We start from the raw sequence: 22,147 nt of genomic DNA, 5'->3' as shown, positions 1-22,147 counted from the left end.
ATTTGCGTCCTTTTTTTTCCACAAATAGAGCTATCTTTTGGTGGTATTTGATCCCCTTTTTATTTTTTTGCGCTATAAACAAAAATAGAGTGACAATTTTGAAAAAAAATGCAATATTTTTAACTTTTTGCTATAATAAATATCCCCCAAAAAAGATATAAAAAAATATATTTTTTCCTCAGTTTAGGCCGATACGTATTCTTCGACCTATTTTTGGTAAAAAAATCGAAATAAGCTTTTATCGATTGGTTTGCGCAAAATTTATAGCGTTTACAAAATAGGGGATAGTTTTATGGCATTTTTATTAATATTTTTTTTTTTTACTAGCAATGTCGGCAATCAGCGACTTTTTTTGTGACTGCGACATTATGGCGGACACATCAGACACTTTTGAGTAATTTTTGGGACCATTGTCAATTTTACAGCGAAAAGTGCTATAAAAATGTGATTACTGTGAAAATGACAATGGCAGTGAAGGGGTTAACCACTAGGGGGCACTAAGGGGTTAAGTGTACCCTAAGGGAGTGATTCTTACTGTAGGGGGGAGTGGCTGTAGGTGTGATGTCACTGATCGTCGTTCCCTATATCAGGGAACAGACGATCAGTGTCACTGCCACACAGAAGAACGGGGAAGGTGTGTTTACACTCACCTCTCCCCATTCTTCAGCTCCTGTGACCGATCGTGGGACACCGGCGGCGATCGGGTCCGCGGGTCTCGCGGGCGTGGTCACGGTGCTTCGGACCGGGTCACGAGCGTGCCGCCGGCGGCATGCTCGCGACCCCACGGCTGGGCTCTTAAAAGCAACATACAGGTATGTGCCTGTGCCCAGCCATGCCCTTCTGCCAACATATATCGGCGTGAAGGGGTCCTTAAGTGGTTAAGGGGAACCCTGCACCAATTTTTTTTAAATGAAGTAGGGGCCCCCCTTAAAATCTATGCCAGACCCCTCAGGCCTTGAAGTGTTGGGGATCATCAACATAGAAATTGAGGAGTGAGTAACATAAATGTATTCTAACCTAAGAAGTAAAGTTTTTGTGATGTGTGCCCAAGTCGGCAGAGAGTAAATAATATATGGTGTTCCCGAGAACATCCAGTGTAGGTACTTTTTAGCCGAGTTCTCTTGTAGAATCTTTCAAAGTATTATGGCATTATGGCAATCTGGTTAGGAGTCAACTTCACTACTACACTCGGTCCAAGACACGTAAGGAAGGAAGGTCCTCTACCCTCTGATGATTTCGTCCGACACTCTGCTATATCATTGTGGCCGACCAACTCAATATTGAACCCTACGGACTAAGACTGGGATGCCATTAAAGTTCATGTGCGTCTAAAGGCAGGTGTCCCAATGCTTTTGGTAATATAGGCCCGGATTCACGTAGAACCGCGTATCTTTGTGCGGGCGTAACGTATCCTATTTATGTTACGCCTTCGCAACTTTGACAGGCAAGTGCCGTATTCTCAAACCAAAGTTGCGGCCGCGTAGCGTAAATAGGCTGGCGTAAGCCCTCCTAATTCAAATGTGGTAGATGTGGGCGTGTGTTATGTAAATTTAATGTGACACCACGTAAATTACGCTTTTTACGCCGTCCATGAAAGTATCCCAGTGCGCATGCTCCAAATTAACCCACAAGAAGCCAATGCTTTCGTAAATGACTCCCAGCCCTATTCGCGAACGACTTACGCAAACGACCTAAAACGTGAAAAATTCGACGCTGGCCCGACGTCCATATTTAACATTGGTACGCCTCATGTACGCCTCATATAGCAGGGGTAACTTTACGCCGGGAAAAGCCTAACGTAAACGGCATATCTGTACTGCGTCGGCCGGGCATACGTTCGTGAATTGGCGTATCTAGCTGATTTACATATTTCTAGGCGTAAATCAGCGTACACGCCCCTAGCGGCCAGCGTAAATATGCAGTTAAGATACGACGGCGTAAGAGACTTACGCCGGTCAGATCTAATACAAATCTATGCGTAACTGATTCTAAGAATCAGGCGCATAGATACAACGGCTCGGACTCAGAGTTACGACGGCGTATCTGGTTATACGCCGGCGTAACTCGTACGAGAATCTGGGCCATAGTGTATGTGCAATCCGACAGCACGTCTTGACATATGCATGTGCATTGGCTAAAATGTAAGGAACGCTAAAGTTCACAGGCTGAAAGCTTATGTAGGATATTTTTCTTTTTTTATTCATTTCTATTTAATAATGATAACATTTCTAATTACTCTATAATTAGAGAAAAAAATTTGTTTCATTTTAAATAAAATTCATAGCTATGTGATCACATTGGTTATTTATTTTTTTAAATGGCAAATGGAGTTCTATTTGTTGTATAACTAGGGCAAAAATGCATGTTAATTGAAATAAAAAATGAGTTTGTTAATTTTTAAGTTATTCTATTGACACATTTCTAAACCGAAATAATTCATAACAATTAGGACAAACACGCAGCATTAAAACCGCTTCCAAACATTGTAAAAACATTATTCAATTTGAAATTCCTCTCTCGCCTGTTCCTATGAGTCAGAGGTGTGCATTCAGAAAATAGGATGCGGCAGCCTTGGTAATGACAACGTAAGGTTACAGAGCCCTGAGTCAGGTATGTGAGTGCCTTCAACGCCCGTCTTCAGCGAGATCTTTCTATTAAATCAGAGGAAGCTGCTGGTTTACTCGATACCAACAGCCCGGCAAATAAGGTTATATCATTAGTAAATTAGACTCGTTGTTTCTAATTAGCAGCTGTTGTCAGGAGTTGAATTTCCTCCCGTCATAAAAGCTGCTGAGAGAAGTTTATCAGTTCCGGAAACTCTCTACAGCTTGTGTGACACTCAAAGCTAAATACCCATTGCACCTAATGGGGCTGAACTGTTTAGTATATCAGCAGTGCTTAAAATAAATGTATTAGGTTTAACCACTTGAGTACCAGCCCAGTGGTGGCTGGTGCTTAATATTTTTTTTGGGGGGGGCACAAAAAAACATCAATTGCAGCCACTGTGCCCATCAAACGCAGCCCCTGGGCCATCAACTGCCACCACTGTGCCATCAAATGCAGCCACTGTGTGCATCAAACGCAGCCACTGTGCCATCAATTGCCGCCACTGTTCCATCAAACGCAGCCACTGTGCCCATCGAACACAGCCACTGTGCCCATCAGAAAGAAGGGGGACTTTATATGAAGCACAAATAAGACCCTCCACCCCGGTAATTGATAAAACCTAGAGGGAGATTGGGACCTTTAGATGAAGGTACTGGATAGTGGAGGTAAATGTCCATATAAATGTTTTATTATAATGCAGCCACTGTGCCATCAAACGCAGCCACTGTGCCCATCAAACGCAGCCACTGTGCCCATCAAACGCAGCCACTGTGCCATCAAATGCAACCACTGTGCCCATCAAATGCAGCCACTGTGCCCATCAAATGCAGCCACTGTGCCTATCAAACACAGCCACTGTGCCCATCAAACGCAGCCACTGTGCCCATCAAACGCAGCCACTGTGCCCATCAGAAAGAAGGGGGACTTTATATGAAGCACAATTAAGACCCTCCACCCCGGTAATTGATAAAACCTAGAGGGAGATTGGGACTTTAGATGAAGGTACTGGATAGTGGAGGTAAATGTCCATATAAATGTTTTATTATAATGCAGCCACTGTGCCATCAAACGCAGCCACTGTGCCCATCAAACGCAGCCACTGTGCCCATCAAACGCAGCCACTGTGCCATCAAATGCAACCACTGTGCCCATCAAATGCAGCCACTGTGCCCATCAAATGCAGCCACTGTGCCTATCAAACACAGCCACTGTGCCCATCAAACGCAGCCACTGTGCCCATCAAACGCAGCCACTGTGCCCATCAGAAAGAAGGGGGACTTTATATGAAGCACAATTAAGTGCCTCCATCCCGGTAATTGATAAAACCTAGAGGGAGATTGGGACTTTAGCTGAAGCAACTGGATAGTGGAGGCAAATGTCCATATAAATGTTTTATTATTAGCATAGATCTGAAAACAATAAAAGATATTTCATATATATACAATTGGCGTGCACAAGGCATTCACATGATGGAAAGGTACATACATAGCAGCACATGATTATAATAATAAATATACAAGATAATGTGGCATAAAAAATGCCAGTGGCAGCATGCTCGACACCCGCATGTAGACCCACGTCTACTAGATAATGTATGGAAACCGCATCATAACTATAAGATGTAACTGTTGCATCAGATAGAGCTCTACGCGTTTCATGGATATGTCCATATGCCCATCAAACGCAGCCACTGTGCCATCAATTGCCGCCGCTGTGCCATAAAATGCAGCCACTTTTCCCATCAAACACAGCCACTGTGCCCATCAAACACAGCCACTGTGCCATCAAACGCAGCCACTGTACCCATAAATTGCTGCTACTGTGCCCATCAAACACAGCCACTGTGCCCATCAAACACAGCCACTTTGCCATCAAATGCAGCCACTGTACCCATAAATTGCTGCTACTGTGCCCATCAATTGCTGCCAGTGTGCTCATCAATTGCCGCTACTGTGCCCATCAATTGCCGCCAGTGTGCCCATCAATTGCTGACACTGTGCCCATCAATTGCTGCCAGTGTGCCCATCAGTTGGCACTACTGTGCCCATCAATAGCTGCCAGTGTGCCCATTAATTGCCACTACTGTGCCCATCAAATGCTGCCAGTGTGCATCCCCTGCCCGCCCGGCACTTACCTTGTCTCGGTGGGGCAGCGGTGCCCTCCACGCTCCTCGATGTCTTCTCCCATTGTCTCTTCTCATCCTCTGCTATGTTAGGACGTCTGTCGTTTCAGCCAATCAGGTGACAGGTAACAGACTCGAACAGACCCAGAATATTCGCTGCCTCATCACTGCCTATCAGTGCTGCCTTATCAGTGCCCACCAGTGAAGGAGAAAACGTACTTATTTACAACATTTTATAACAGAAACAAAAGAAAAACATTTTTTTTTTAAATTTTTGGTCTTTTTTTATTTGTTTAGCAAAAAATAAAAACTGCAGAGGTGATCAAATACCACCAAAATAAATCTCTATTTGTGGAAAAAAAATATAAAAATATAATTTGGGTACAGTGTTGTATGACCGCGCAATTGTCATTCAAAATGCGTCAGCGCTGAAAGCTGAAAATTGGTCCGGGCAGGAAGGGGGTTTAAGTGCCCATTAATGAAGTGGTTAAGGGATTTTAGAAGCAATTCTTCATATCTTGAACATACTAAATATTTATCCATTGGTTTATTTGTCCTGTGTTTGTATAATATAAATGCTTATTTCTGAAAGTAATCGGAAGCTACACTTATAATCTAATATTTATTTCCTGCTGGAGGGGACATCGGTCTCCTTCCTGTCACTCCCTGCTGAGATTTAACTTGAAATGGATTCCACTAATGGAAATATAAATATGTCACCGAGTGATATGTAATCCCGAAGTCACTAAATGTGAGGCAGTAATATGTGAGCCAGACACAGGTCACTGAGTGACAGTTATCTACATGGATGCCTGCTAAAGTCATAAGATAATGGATATAAATGATGGTTATAAGTAAATTATCCCCTCCCATTGAATATGACCTGAAAATGATAAGAGGGGTCTTTGGCACTGGAAAGGTTACTGCCATTTATAAGCAGATTTCATGATATAAATATGTAAGTGTGATTTATATGTGTAGGCTAGCATTCTAATTGCTCACACTTTCTTCTTATGTGATGAGCAATTTTATGTCATTTCCCTAACAGGTGTATATATTCAAAATACAACTCAAGCTACAGTAACAGCAATTCGCCCTTAACCACTTGCTTACTGGGCACATATACCCCCCTCCTGCCCAGGTGAAATTTCAGCTTTCAGCACTGCGTTGCTTTAACTAACAATTGCGCGGTCTTGCGACGTGGCTCCCAAACAAAATTGACGTCCTTTTTTCCCCACAAATAGAGCTTTCTTTTGGTGGTATTTGATCGCCTGTGCGGTTTTTATTTTTTGCGCTATAAACAAAAAAGAGCGACAAATTTGAAAAAAATACAATATTTTTTACTCGTTGCTATAATACATATCCCAATTTAAAAAAACAAAAACAATTTTTTTTTCTCAGTTTAGGCCGATACGTATTCTTCTACATATTTTTGGTAAAAAAAAAAAAAAAAATCGCAATAAGCGACTGGTTTGCGCAAAAGTTATAGCGCCTAGAAAATAGGGGACAGAATTATTATTTGTTATTATTTTTTTTTTTTCTAGAAATGGCGGGGATCTGCGATTTTTATTGGGACTGCAACGTTATGGCGGACACATCGGACACATTTTTGGCGCCATTCACATTTATACTGCGATCAGTGCTATAAATATGCACTAATTACAGTATAAATGTGACTGGCATTGAAGGGGTTAACACTAGGGGGTGAGGAAGGGGTTAAATGTATTCCCTGCATTGTGTTCTAACTGTAGGTGGAAGGGGGGTGACTGGGGGGGGTGACCGATCTGTGTCCCTATGTACAAGAGACACAGATCGGTCTCCTCTCCAGAGACAGGACGCTGTCTCTGTGATGATCTCAAATGTTTACATATGAGATCATCTCTCATTGGCCGCACAGATCGCATCGCAAACGGCCACTCTGATTGGCCGTTCGCGGCGATCTGTAATTGGCTGTGTCCAAGGGACACGGCCAACACAGAGTTTCCCCGCTGCGCGCTCTGGAGCGCGTGCGGGGAACGCCCAAAGGGGCGGACGTCAATTGACGTCCACTTGGATTTTCGGATCCGCGCTGTAGCCGTCATTTGACTATAGCGCGGATCCCAAGCGGTTAAATTGTATTTTTCTCTTTTTCATAAAAAAAAAAAAAAAAAAAAGAAATTGTTATTCACATTCAAAAGTAATAAAACTGGCTGTATGAGTGTATTTTGCCTTAGGGAATCAGCAAGATTTTTTTTACCCTTTGGAATAAATTAAACCTCACTTAACCACATTAACCACTTCCATACCGGGCACTTATACACCTTCCCGCCCAGACCAATTTTTAGCTTTCAGCGCTGTTGCACTTGAATGACAATTGCGCGGTCATGCTACACTGTACCCAAACTAAATTGTTATCATTTTGTACCCACAAATAGGGCTTTCTTTTGGTGGTATTTGATCACCTCTGGGATATTTATTTTCTGCAAAAAAAATAAAAAAAATACCGAAATTTTTTTTTTGTTTCTTTTTTTTTTTTTTTTTTTGTTTCTGTTATAAAACATTGTAAATAAGTACGTTTTCTCCTTCACTGATGGGCACTGATGGTACTGCAGTGACGGGCACTGATAAGGCGGCACTGATGGGCACCGATGAGGTGGCACTGATGTGGTGGCATTGATGGGCACTAATATGCGGCACGGATGGGCACTGATAGGGCACTGATAGGCGGCACGGATGGGCTTGGATAGGCGGCACGGATGGGCACGGATAGGCGGCATGGATGGGCATGGATAGGTGGCATGGATGGGCATAGATGGGCACTATCGTATGCATTGTACTAATGGATGCCAATCAGTGCCAATGCCTGCCAATCAGTAATGCCCATTGTGGCACTGATTGGCATCCATTGCGGCACTGATTGGCATCCATTTTTTGTGTCATTGTCATCCCTGGTGGTCTAGGGTGACATACCTTTTTTTTTTTGCATCCCTGGTGGTCCAGTGGGCATCCCTGGTGGTCCAGTGGGCTCCTCGGGGGGGCTGTGCTGATAACGGCTGATCACGTGCTAAAGAGTCTCCGTGAGAGACTCTTTACCTTGATCGGTGTTGCGGGGTGTCAGACTGACACCCTGCAACAGACTGACACCCCGGGGGGGGCGCAGCGGCTCAAAATCCTGAGGACGTCATATGACGTCCACTCAGGATTCTACAACCACTTTGCCAACGTCAATTTGTCATTGGCGGGCGGCAAGTGGTTAAAGCGGGATTCCACCCGCAATTTTTGTTTTTTAAAGTCAGCAGCTACTAACACTGCAGCTGCTGACTTTTAATAAGGACACCTACCTGTCCTAGGCTCCCACGGTTTCGCCCCCCCCCCGATGGCAATCGATTGGTCCTCGCGCCTTCATCCTCCCAGGAGGCAGCCGCCCATTCACAAAGAGTCACACGAGTCGTGCATGTGCAGTAGGAAATGGGCAGTGAAGCCGTAAGGCTTCACTGCCCATTTCCTACTGCACATGCGCGACTCGCGCGGGGCTTTGTGAATGGGCGGCTGCCTCCTGGGATACACACAGTTCCCAGAAGGCAGCGCGTCCCATTCACCAGAAGACACCACGACGGAGGACGAGGAAGAAGATCCACCGCGGTGGAGGAAGAGGCAGAAGAGCTAGCTCCGCATAGCATCCGCACTTTCTGGTGAATATAAAAAAAAATGTTTCTATTTTTTTTTCTTTTTTTTTTTTTCTTTTTGGGGGAAAAAAATTAGGGTGGAACTCCACTTTAAGCCCCAGACCATTTGTCTGGTTAAAGACCGGGCCACTTTTTGCGATTCGGCACTGCGTCGCTTTAACTGACAATTGCACGTCCTTTTTTTCCCACAAATAGAGCTTTCTTTTGGTGGTATTTGATCACCATTTTTTTGCGCTATAAACAAAAATAGAGCGCCAATTTTGAAAAAAAAATCAATATTTTTTACTTTTTGCTACAATAAATATCCCCAAAAAATATATAATTTTTTTTTTTGTGGTGGGAGTCTGTGGGGGTTTTTTTTGGAATCTGAAAGCCCCCTTTAACAAGGGGACCCCCAGATCCCGGCCTCCCCCCCATGTGAATTGTTAACGGGCACATTGTACCCCTACCATTTCCAAAAAAAGTGTCAAAAATAGTAAAAGGCAGGAGACACTTTGGGACAAGTCCTTTATTTAAAAAAAAAATAATAAAAATGTCCCGTGATGAAGATCCATCTCACGCCGCCTGACAGACCAAAAAAAAAAAAGCCGCAGCAGCTCCGTCTTCATGGGAGGCTTCCGCCGAGTGACACTTCTTCTCATTGACAGCTGTTATATAGCTGAGGGCGGGGCTACCCAGTGACGTAAATGCGTGACCCCGCCTTCCTCTGACGTCCTGGGTTTAGTAACACTTTAACACTCCCCTCCGTCCCCCAGGCTGACAATGCTGCTGTCTGCTGTGCCTCCTGTTATAATTCATCCAAAGTGGTGTCTCACCAATAGGGGAAGTGTATTACTGACCAGATCTCCAGGTGAAAAAAGAGGGGGAAAAAGCCAAAGAAAAGAAAGCCGATGCAGCCACCACATCTAGTTGGACATGTGCAATTAGTTTTGTTCCGAAATCATTTTTTAATGAATTTCGACAATTTTTTTCTGAATATTCATAAATTCGAAAAACCCGAAAATTCTAAATTCAGAAATTTCAAATTTCCAAATGTTCGAATTTCCAAATTTTTAGAATTTCTAATTTTCTAATCTTTTGATTTTTCAAATTTTTTGAATTTTCGGATTTACGAATTTACAAATTTAAGAATTTCGATCATAACGAATTAAACGAAAACGTAAATCCGGCAGTGCACATGCCTACAATACAACTAATGAGAGGTAAGCTGCAATATATTACATTTTGGTTTTGGGTTTGATACTTCCTTATATACAGTTTTTGGTGCACAAATGCAGCGTAGTTCCACTTTTCTTATCGGATCATTGATAAACTGGTTATATTGTCAAATTTTTACATTTAACCACTTCAAAACCACATGCCGTCATATGACGTCCAAAAAGGGGATCTCTTATCCCGCGTGGACGTCATATGACGTCCTTGACTTTGTGCGGTGATATCTGAATGATGCCTGCACCTAGAGGCATCATTCAGATATAATTTTGTTCCGGCGGCGATCCTGCTCACCATAAGAATGATCATAGTGGCGGTTCTGCCGCTTGATCGTTCTTATAGGCGGCTGGAGGGGACACCCCCCCTCCCGCCACCATCCGGTGCTTCTCCGGGCTCTCCCGTGCCATCGGGGCCCGGAGAGATGATCGATGTGTGCCGGATGGGAGGCATAGAGATGACTGGTGACCAGATGGTCACCAGTCATCTCTATGACCGTCAGAGGCTCGGGCGCGATGTGATGACGTCACGCCCGGGTACCCGTAAGTAAACAAACCGCAATTGCGGCTAGTAAGAATGAGATCTGTGATTTTTTTTTCACAATCTCATTCTTTCAAGCCTGGAGGAGAGATGTGGGGTGTTATTGACCCCGCATCTCTCCTTAAAGAGGACCTGTCACACACTATTCCTATTACAAGGGATGTTTACGTTCCTTGTAATAGGAATAAAAGCGATCGAAAAAAAATGTAAAAAAAAGTGTAATAAATAAATAAATAAGTAAAAAAAAAAAAATTTAAACGCCCCTGTCCCCAGTAGCTCGCGCTCAGAAGCGAAGGCACACGTAAGTCCCGCCCACGTATGTAAACGTTGTTCAAACCACACATGTGAGGTGTCGCCACGTGCGTTAGTGAGTGTGCAACAATTATAGCACTAGACCTCCTCTACAACTCTAAACTGGTAACCTGTAAAAAATTTAAAGCGTCGCCTATGGAGATTTTTAAGTAATGAAGTTTGGCGTCATTCCATGAGTGTGTGTAATTTTAAAGCATTTTAAAGGTATTTATTTACTCGGAGTAACATCATCTTTCATATTTTACAAACAAATTGGGCTAACTTTACTGTTTTGTTATTTTGTTAATTCATGAAACCATTTGTTTTACAAAAAAAAAAGGCGTTTGAAAAATGATTGCGCAAATATCGTGCAAGATAAAAAGGGTGTCTGCTAAAAAAACATATATAATGTTTGGGTGTTCTGAGTAATTTTCTAGCAAAATAATGATGATTTGTACATGTAGGAGAGAAGTGCCAGAATAGGCCTGGTATGGAGGTGGGTATTAAAGCCCTGTATTGAAGGGGTTAAATTGAAGTACTGTGATTTTGTTTTATGCCTGAAAAAAAGAGAGATGTAATATAATATAGAAAGTCCTTGGTGCTGATGAATTGAGAAAGCTTGCAGGCACTATATGTACCCGTATGGCTGGTTCAGTGTCAGTGGAATGGTAAGACTGAGCAACGTCCAGCAAAACACGACTCCTACTGAGATCTGAATAGGACTAATTGTCCTCGATGGAGATGTACCCACGGATCTTTGTAGCACAAGAACATCCCCATTGAGGACAATTATTTCTATTCGACATGACATTAATCTCAAGATGTGTTCAGCAAGCAGTTGGCTGAAGCACAACATTAGCATGGCATGGATCCTGAAGCAGCACTATGCCAGCTCAATCTAATGACTCCAAAATGTGCAATAATGACATATAATCCAGGACGCGCTCACAAATATTTTCATGGATCAGTCCACACAAAAATAAAAGTGCAATTGTGACCCATTGGCTTCTTATATCCCATCATGTAGATACTGGATTCTTAACCGGCATACCTAGTTTAACCACTTGCCGACAAGACGTCGCAGTTTTACTGCGGCAGCATGGCTCGGCTTGTTGAAACTACATTATGTTACATTGCTTCGCACTATGACCACTGGGGGCGCTCACGCCGCCGGAGGCACACACGCGCTTGCACCCGGAGCGGATGCGAGTGCCTGGCTGGCGCAATGACCTGCCGGGCACACGCGATCTTTCGTGACACAGCGAGAACCCGGTTCTTTCAGTTGAGAAATGACTGATCGTGTGTTCATACAATGTATGAACAGCGATCTGTCATTTCCCCTAGTAAGTCCCATCCCCCTTCAGTTAGAACATGCAGAGGAAATACAGTTAACCCCTTGACCGCCCCCTGGGGGGAGGAGCAGGTACCCTGTTTTTACAGGCACCCAGCTCCCACTTCCACCCCTGGCTCCGCGGCGCCGGAAGGAAGATCACCTCCCCACTCCCTCCCTGCAACCTTCCGGGACACGTCACAGGTCCCAGAAGATTGCCCGGCCATTCACAGCATGCAGTGTGTGCCCGGCTGTGATGCCACAGCCGAGCACGAGCACCCACAGTTAAAATGTCGGTGCCTCGCATAGGAGGGGGAGAGGAGAGAGGCTTTGTGCGCCCGCATTGCTGGATCGTAGGACAGGTGGGTGTCTGATTATTAAACGTCAGCAGCTACTACTTTTTATATCAAAGGTGATTTAAAGAGTCATTGTAATCATTTGATGAAGACTTTTCTTTTGTTTGTTCACTTTGCCGCATTCAAATCGAAAGCAAATATAACATTTTCGTTTCGACCGATTCGAAAATGTATCGATTTGATTGTTTAGAATCGAGAAACATAGGTAAATTGGAAGAAAATTTGAAAGTTTCGAAAACGAATTCCGAATACGAAATCAACGAATCAACCGAATTTAACTAAACAAAATAACAAGATTCAAAATCAAATCAAAACGAAACAAAACAATTTTTTTCATCATGCACATGTCCAATATATGGTAAAAACATTTACAATGTTGCTTTTGTTTTAGGATAGATCCTCACGTTTAGGCATGGAATGTGTAATGAATGGCCCTTAAATTGTAATAAGTTCAAATCATTCAGTTCAGTTCAGTTACAATTCATACCTATTTAATAATACATTCATCATAATAAACAAAAAAATAATTAAATGCATGAATAATAAATGGCTAAAATTAATTATCATCATGTTGACAATAAGCAATTGTAAAAATAATTAGGTTTTTTAAAAAACTTTTCCAGAAATATCAATTACAATTGCAATTATGATATAATGAATTCACAAATCACTCACTTTTCCATTAGCATCCCATAGAAAAAGTCACTGGGCCAGATTCATGAAGCACTTACACCGTTTTTTTGGTAGATGCACGGCGTAAGTGCAGATTTGCGCCGGCGGATCGCTGCGCCTTACCCAGAGAACCAGATTACGCCTCCAAATAGACTTCATCGCCTCGGTGTAACCTTTCCACGCCGGCGCGGCGTTGGCGCAGATTTACGCTGGTCGGATCTGGCGCGGCCATGGTTTTTGTGTTTTAAATATGCAAATGAGGTTTTTGGGCCGATTCATCAACTTAAGCTTGACCGGCGCAGGCTACTCCCGGTGAGCGGAGCTGAAATTTCCGGTGCAAAGTTACACCTCATAAAAGCAGGGGTAACTTTGCAGCAGACTTGCAGAGGTCAGCTGGAGAGCAGCTAAAGCAGCAGCGTTACAGACGAACTGAGCAACAACACTTGCTGGACAACACATCTGTGTGCCAAGATGCCAGGGGCAGCCACTCTGTGGCCCATAGAGGCGGTCCCCATGTTGGGAGAGGCCCTAAATAATTACAGCCCTCTCCTCTGGGCTGAAATTGGTCATCCGCCCACCTGAGGATTCCTCATCAGCCATAACTGCCCCACCACAATGCAAACGACCTAGCTTAGAAAAAAAAAAGCTTCAGTACATTTGCACCTGCAGGGCGGAAGTCTGGGCTGATTCATGGACTGGGCTTTGGTAGTGGGTCGGCGTAGCTCAGGGATCACGCCGGGGCGCAGTTCTGAGCATGTGCAGATCGGGGCATTTACCCCTGGATGTCACTGAGCATGTGCGGTCTAAGATGCGCCCCGGCGTGACCCCTGCGCCACGGTCGGCACTTCATTAGCATAGGGTGACTCCCAGTTGTCCTTACCCCGCCTTACGCCGTCTAAAATCCGCCTCGCTGGGGCATCGTAGGCAAAAAAAGTTTCTTGAATCACCTAACTGCCTCTCCGCGCTGGACCGGTGTAGTCTAAAAATTATGCACCATGCCGGTGCAAATCTGCACCATTGTTCATGAATCTGGCCCACTGTGTACAGGTAGAAAGTATCCAAAAAATATTTCTCAAGCCTCTTTAGCCCCGGGAAGATTTACCCCCCTTCAAGACCAGACCATTTTTTATGAATTACGGCAGAGTGGTACTTTAACTGACAATTTGCGTGGCCGTGCGACGCTGTACCCAAATAAAATTGATATCCTTTTTCCACACCCATAGAGTTTTCTGTATTTATTTTTTATTTTTTTGTGCTAAAAATTAAGAACGACTGTCAATTTTGAAAAAAAAACATATGGGCCAGATTCTCAGAGACTTACGTCGGCGTATCAGTAGATACGCCGTCGTAAGTCCGAATCTGCGCCGTCGTAAATTTAAGCGTATTCTGGAAACCATATACGCTTAAATTAGACTAAGATGCGAGCGACGTAAGTTTCCTACGCCGTCGTATCTTAGGGTGCATATTTACGCTGGCCACTAGGTGGCGCTTCTGTTGAGTTCGGCGTAGAATACGCAAATGACTAGATACGCCGATTCACAAACGTATGTGCGCCCGTCTCAATTAGTTACGCCGTTTACGTTAGAGATACGCCAGCGTAAAGATATAGCTGGTCTCTAGGTGGCGCATCCCATGCAAAATATGGACGTCGGAACAAGCGTATCTTTTTACGTCGTTTGCGTAAGTCGTACACACATAGGGCTGTGCGTAAATTACGTTCACGTCACAGGCATTGAGCCGACGTATCTTTAGGCGTAAATACGACGTGATACTGAGCATGCGCGCGCATGCGCCGTTCGTTCAGCCATGCATCTACATGGGGTCAAGCCTCATTTAAATACAACACGCCCCCTACAGCCTACTTTGAATTACGCACGCTTACGCCGGCCCATTTACGATACGCCGCCGTAACTTAGGAGGCAAGTGCTTTGTAAATACATCACTTGCCTCTCTAAGTTGCGGCGGCGTAGCGTAAATACGGTACGCTACGCCCGCGCAACGTAGAACGGCCGTACGTGAATCTAGGCCTATATATTTTACTTTCAGCTATAAAATATTCCCAATAAAAAAATTGAATTTCTTCATCAATTTACGCCAATATGTTTTCTGCTACATGTTTTTGGTAAAACAAAATTCCAATAAGCGTATATTGATTGGTTTGCGCAAAAGTTATTGCGTCTACAAGCTATGGGAAAGTGATTCCTGGTCCCCCAAAACCCAATGGTCCTATAGTAGTGATAAGAGTGGCAAACTCAGCCTGGACTCCAACTGGGCCATGTCCCCAACGTGTTTTGCTCCGCCTCCCTAGAGCTTAGTCGTGGGCAGTGGCAGCCCGTCCATAGAAGCGCTAGGCATCCAATAGGATCGCCTGACGCTTTGGCCAATTTGGAAACAGGTCTCACGACTAGACATGTGCATTTTTTTTTTTTTTCGAATTAAAATTTAGACACATTTTTGTTATTTGGAAATTTCGGATGTATCCAAATTTCCGAATTGGAAAAGTACAGAATTTGAACGAATCCGAAATAACAGTTGCGTGACCATAGAGAATGACACTAAAGTTCCTCCCCGCCAATCAGGAGACATGTGCAGAACGAAAACATTGGTTTTGTTTCGATTCGTTATTTACATAAATTTGTTTAGTTAAATTTGTTTCATTCGTTTAATCTGTATTCGAAATTCGTTTTGTTTATTCATTTTCAAATCGATTCAAAACGTTTTCAAATTCTATCCGTTTTTGAATTCGAAAAGTTTTCCAATTTCCAAAAAGAATAAAATAGAAATTTATTTTGTATTCTATTTTATTCTCTTTGGAAATTGGAAAACGATTCAAATTCGAAATTTCGCCCGAATTCTTTTTTGTTATTTTGGATTTGTTGAAATTCTGTACTATTCTAATTCAGAAATTTGGATACATCCGTATTTTCCGAATAACGAAAATGTGTCTGAATTTTAATTCGGAACGAAACAAACCCCACATGTCTAGTCGTGAGACCTGTTTCCCGATTGGCCAAAGCGTCAGGCGATCCTATTGGATGCCTAGCGCTTAGGCAGAAGAGAAAGAAGGTATGCGGCGGAGGAAACCGCCAGAGGAGTAGACACTGGAGTCTCTGCCCGCACCCTCCCCCCACTGCTTGCAATGACCGTGCTGGAGGACACCACAGCATCACTTAGATCGGGTAAGTGCCGAGGGTGGGGGGTAATAGTGCTGGGGGGGTGGTTGTGCTTCTGTGCCGCCGGCCAGCCAACCACCCGGGGGGAGTGGTTGTTTACTGCTGCCCCCCCAAAAGAAAAACCCACGAGCCGCCACTGGTCATGGGGATCCCTAGGGAGAACTTCCTATGCAAATGCAGCTTCCCTTGCAAGGTAAACATCCTACTTAGTAAATCAACCCCAACATGTGTATTTATTAGAACTCTCAAACAAAAATAGACTGACAATTTTTGCTATAATTAATAGCCATAAAATAAAAAAATAAACAAAAACAAATTTCTTCCGCAGTTTAGGCCAATATGTATTCTTCTACATATTTTTGGTAAAAAAAAAAAAATTGAATTAAGCGTATATTGATTGGTTTGCCCAAAAGTTATAGCGTCTACAAAATAAGGAATAGATTTGTGGCATTTTTATTATTATTTTTTTTTGACTAGTAATGGCAGCGATCAGCAATTTCTAGTGGGACTGCGACATATCAGCAGACAGATCGGACACTTTTGACACATTTTTGTTGCAACCTCCTTTTTTTATAATTTTTTTTTTTTTTTAATAATTTTGTTTTATATATTTTTTTATTTTATTTTTTTATTAAAGGGCCCAGAGGTCCCCAGGGCCCCGGATGGCTACCCCCCCTTTTTTATAATTTTTTTTATATATATTTTTTTATTTCTTTCTTGTAAAGGGCCCAGAGGTCCCAGGGCCCCTGGATGGCAACCTCCCATTTTTTTACATTTTATTTTTTTCTAATTACATTTTTTAATATTTTTTATATTTTATTTTTTTATTAAATGGCCCAGAGGTCCCCAGGGCCCCGGATGGCTACCCCCCTTTTTTATATATTTTTTTTTCTTTCTTGTAAGGGGCCCAGAGGTCCCCAGGGCAACCACCCTTTTTTTTGGTCGTCAGCACCCAAAGCCCCCCGACCTCAATTTGTGGCACCCCCCCGCTTCTCAATTCACGCCACCCCCACTTCTCAATTCGCGGCGGCACCCCCCTCTTCTCAATTTGTGGGCGGCCCCCCGCTTCTCAATTTGAGGCGGCAGCACCGTCCCTGTTCTCTGCTCCAGGCAGGGCCGTCTTAATAGCATCATGGGCCCCTGGGCAAAGTAATGCTCTGGGGCCCCTACAATGATGACAGTGACGTAAACAGACATTAAGTAGGTAGGAGGCAGACTGCCTCCCCTTTGCATCTATTACTCTCAGTGCCATCATGGGGCACCTAATTTCGGGGGAACCTTGGGCTCAAGGACCAGCTGCTTTGGGGAAAGTGCAGGGGCCCCCCATGCAGCTGGGGCCCCTGGGCAGTGCCCAGGTGTGCCTTCTCATTAAGACAGCCCTGACTCCAGGGGGGTCCATGCCTGATGCTGTGTAAGAGGTCCTATAATTCTTGATGGCGGCCCTGTTTGCCGCTGCCCCCCTAAAGGAAAAACACAGCCGCCACTGGTCATGGGGATCACTAGGGAGAACTTCCTATGCAAAGTGCAACTTCCCTTGTAAGGTAAACATCCTACTTAGTAAATCAACTCCAAAATGTGTATTTATTAGAACTCTCAAACAAAAAAAAACTGACAATTTTTGCTATAATTTATAGCCATAAAATAAAAAAATAAACAAAAACAAATTTCTTCCACAGTTTAGGCCAATACATATTCTTCTACATATTTTTGGTAAAAAAAAAAAAATCGCAATAAGCGTATATTGATTGGTTTTCCCAAAAGTTATAGCGTCTACAACATAAGGAATAGATTTGTGGCATTTTTATTATTATTATTATTATTTTTGTACTAGTAATGGCAGCGATCAGCAATTTCTAGTGGGACTGCGACATTCCAGCAGACAGATCGGACACTTTTGACACATTTTTGTTCCCCAGGGGCCCGGATTGCAACCTCCTTTTTTTATAATTTTTTTTTTTTAATAATTTTTTTTATATATTTTTCTATTTTATTTTTTTATTAAAGGGCCCAGAGATCCCCAGGGCCCCGGATGGCTACCACCTTTTTTATATATTTTTTTATATATTTTTTTTTATTTCTTTCTTGTAAAGGGCCCAGAGGTCCCCAGGGCCCCGGATGGCAACCTCCCATTTTTTAATACAATTTTTTTCTAATTGAATTTTTTTATATTTTTTATATTTAATTTTTTTATTAAAGGGCCCATAGGTCCCCAGGGCCCTGGATGGCTACCCCCCTTTTTTATTAATTTGTTTTATTATATTTTTTTTATTTCTTTCTTGTAAGGGGCCCTGAGGTCCCCAGGGCAGCCACCCTTTTTTTTGGTCGTCAGCACCCAAAGCCCCCCGACCTCAATTCGTGGCACCCCCCCGCTTCTCAATTCACGCCCCCCCCACTTCTCAATTAGCGGCGGCACCCCCCTCTGCTCAATTTGCGGGCAGCCCCCCCGCTTCTCAATTTGAGGCGACAGCACCGTCCCGGTTCTCTGCTCCAGGGGGCCCATGCCTGACGCTGTGTAAGGGGCCCTATAATTCCTGATAGCAGCCCAGTTTGCCGCTGCCCCCCTTAAAGGAAAAACCCAGCCGCCACTGGTCATGGGGATCACTAGGGAGAACTTCCTATGCAAAGTGCAACTTCCCTTGTAAGGTAAACATCCTACTTAGTAAATCAACTCCAAAATGTGCATTCATTAACCACTTACCCCCCGGACCATATTGCTGCCCAAAGACCAGAGTACTTTTTGCGATTCGGGACTCTGTCGCTTTAACAGACAATTGCGCGGTCGTGCGACGTGGCTCTCAAACAAAATTGGCGTCCTTTTTTTCCCACAAATAGAGCTTTCTTTTGGTGGTATTTGATCACCTCTGCGGTTTTTAGTTTTTGCGCTATAAACAAAAATAGAGCGACAATTTTGAAAAAAATGAATATTTTTTACATTTTGCTATAATAAATATCCCCCAAAAATATATAAAAAAACATTTTTTTTCCTCAGTTTAGGCCGATACGTTTTCTTCTACATATTTTTCGTAAAAAAAAATCGCAATAAGCGTTTATTGATTGGTTTGCGCAAAAGTTATAGCGTTTACAAAATAGGGGGTAGTTTTATGTCATTTTTATTATATTTGTTTTACTAGTAATGGCGGCGATCAGCGTTTTTTTTTTCGGTACTGCGACATTATGGCGGACACTTTGGACACTTTTGACACATTTTTGGGACCATTGGCATTTTTATAGCGATCAGTGCTATAAAAATGCATTGGATTACTATAAAAATGCCACTGGCAGTGAAGGGGTTAACACTAGGGGGCGGGGAAGGGGTTAAGTATGCCTGGGTGTGTTCTTACTGTGGGGGGGGGGTGGCCTCACTAGGGGAAACACTGATCCTCGGTTCATACATTGTATGAACCGAAGATCAGCATTTTCCCCTGTAACGAGCGTTCGCGTGTGCCCGGCGGCGATCGCGCCCGCCAGGCACACGCACGGGAGTCGGGGGCGAGCGGGGGGCGCGCGCGCGCCCCTAGTGGCGGCTGGGAGAGAGGACGTCATATTACGTGCTCTCGCCCAGCAGAGCCACCTTGTGGACGTATTTTGACGGTGCGCGGTTGGCAAGTGGTTAAAACTCCCAAACATGAGCAATGAGCATACAATATCATTTATACGTCTAGTGATAATCAAAGGATTTTTTAGAATGTTTTGTCAGTATTAATGGGCTTTGCTATTCTATTTGAACACACATCTTTTTAACATCATAAGAAAGTAAATCGTAAAGTAAAAATGTGAAGCAAAAAAAAAAAAATGTCCCCAGACGTTGTAACCATAAAACTAACACTATACTGATTCCTGATACTATCATTAGCCAACAGAAGCCCTGATCCTGCGTTACCCCTTGTGATTGTGGTAGTACAGCAAAAGACCGAGAACAGCGGCAAGGGGCGTGCATAGTAATGTGGCGGAAACAGATTCTCATGCAAATTTTAAAAAAGGGGCTCAGGGACAAAGGTATTCACATTTTTAAATGACTATTCAGTTTTACGCGGCATTATCCAACATGAGGATGGAACACACATAACACGTTCTCATCTTTTCTTCCAAAGTTTTCCATAGCAACTGCTGTTCTTTGTCCTCAATCACTGAATGGCGCTTATTACGGTTCATGGCTGCTTATTGCAAGGCAGGTTCTTTTTTATTTTATTGGCCTATCCTTTGATATGTTGTAATTAGAGCGATCGCTGACAAGATGTCACAGGAGGTCAGTCCCTTCATAGGAAAAGGGCAGCACTGTGACATGTGAAGCTTCAGAAATGTAAAAGACATAAACATTTTTCTTCCTCAAAACTGCAGATGCTTGAAATAAAAATAACGTGTGCTGAGGTTTAACTAAAAAAGCATAAAAAAATACTTTAACAATAAATATATAGGGCCAGATTCACAAACAATTACGGCGGCGTAACGTATCCCCTTTACGTTACTCCGCCGCAAGTTTTCGTCGTAAGTGCTTGATTCACAAAGCACTTGCGTGTAAAACTTGCGGCGGCGTAGCGTAAAGCCGTCCGGCGCAAGCCCGCCTAATTCAAATGGGGCGTGTACCATTTAAATTAGGCGCGTTCTCGCGCCAAACGTTCTGCGCATGCTCCGTTAGGAAATTTCCCGCCGTGCTTTGAGCGAAATTACGGCGCCCCGACCTATTTTTTGAACGGCGACGTGCGGTACGTCGTTTCGTATTCCCGGACGTCTTACGCAAAAACTAAATAAATTTGAACTTTGACGCGGGAACAACGGCCATACTTTAACATGGGCTGTCTATTGTTACACCACCTAAATAGCAGCAGTAACTTTGCGAAGCGAAAAGCCGACTAGCGACGACGTAAGAGAATGCGACGAACGCGCGTACCTTCGTGGATCACCGTAAACAGCTAATTTGCATACCCGACGCGGAAAACGATGCAAGCTCCACCCAGCGGTTGCCGAAGTATTGCATCCTAAGATTCGAAGGCGTACGAAGCCGTACGCCTGTCGGATCTTAGCCAAAAGCCGTCGTATCTTTGTTTGTGAATTACAAATAAAGATACGACGCGGCAAATTTGAAAGTACTCCGGCGTACTTTTTCTGTGAATCTGGCCCATAGTTTAAACCAGGGATCTTCAAACTACGCCCCTCCTGCTGTTACGGGACTACACATCCCATGAGGCATTGGAAAACTCTGACATTCACAGACATGACTAGGCATGATGGGAATTGTAGTTCCTGAACAACTGGAGGGCCATAGTTTGAAGAACCATGGTTTAAACAAAGTGTATATTGCTTCCTTCATTCGATTCGTAAGGTAAAACACTCATTAACAACTTCAGCCTCGGAATGATTTACCCCCTTAATGACCAGGCCGTTTTTTGCAATACGGCACTGCGTCGCTTTAACTGACAATTGCGTGGTCATGCGATGCTGTACATCAGGGGTGCCCAACCAGTGGCCCGGGGGTATATATAGACATATCTGTTCTGCAGTGGCTATTGGGCTGCTTTCTTAGCTGAGGTTAACCACTTAAGGACCACCTAACGCCGATATAGGTCGGCAGAATGGCATGGCTGGGCACAGAGACGTACAGGTACGTTGCCCTTTAAGTGCCCAGCTGTGGGTCAGGCGCGTGTCGCCGGCGACGCGTTCGTGACCCGGTCCGAAGATCAACACTGTATCCTGGCCTAGGCCAACAAGGCCCAGGCCTAGGGCAGCACTTTGCAGGGGGGCAGCAGGGAAAGAGTCTCTTCCCGGCCTGCGCTACAATGTAAGTGTAGTGCCAGTCTTATGGGCAGACTGGGCTGAGATACAAATTAGTACTGCTTTCGGTATGCGGGTGGCTGGCATTCTGCAACTGTGGGGGGGGGGGGGGGTACTGCTTCTAATTTTGACTGTCCTATCATCCTGGACCGCAAACATTCCTCACTGTGCTATATGTTTTCTGCTTCGCCATTGGCATGGTTATATCTTCTTAGTCCTCTCCATAAAATTAGCAGAAATTTGTGGTTAAAGTAGAACTATAGGCAAGATTTTGGATAGAGTAAGGGAGGATTATAGCCCCTGTCAGTTTATTTTTTACCATCCCTGTCCCATTGCAGAGATTTCCCTTTACTTCCTGCCCCATAGCCAAACAGTAAGTGAGAGGAAATCTATACAAATTAAGGGAATTCTTT

Source organism: Rana temporaria, chromosome 4 (assembly GCF_905171775.1).
Source record: "Rana temporaria chromosome 4, aRanTem1.1, whole genome shotgun sequence".
Taxonomy (NCBI): domain Eukaryota; kingdom Metazoa; phylum Chordata; class Amphibia; order Anura; family Ranidae; genus Rana; species Rana temporaria.
This window is presented reverse-complemented; position numbering follows the sequence as displayed.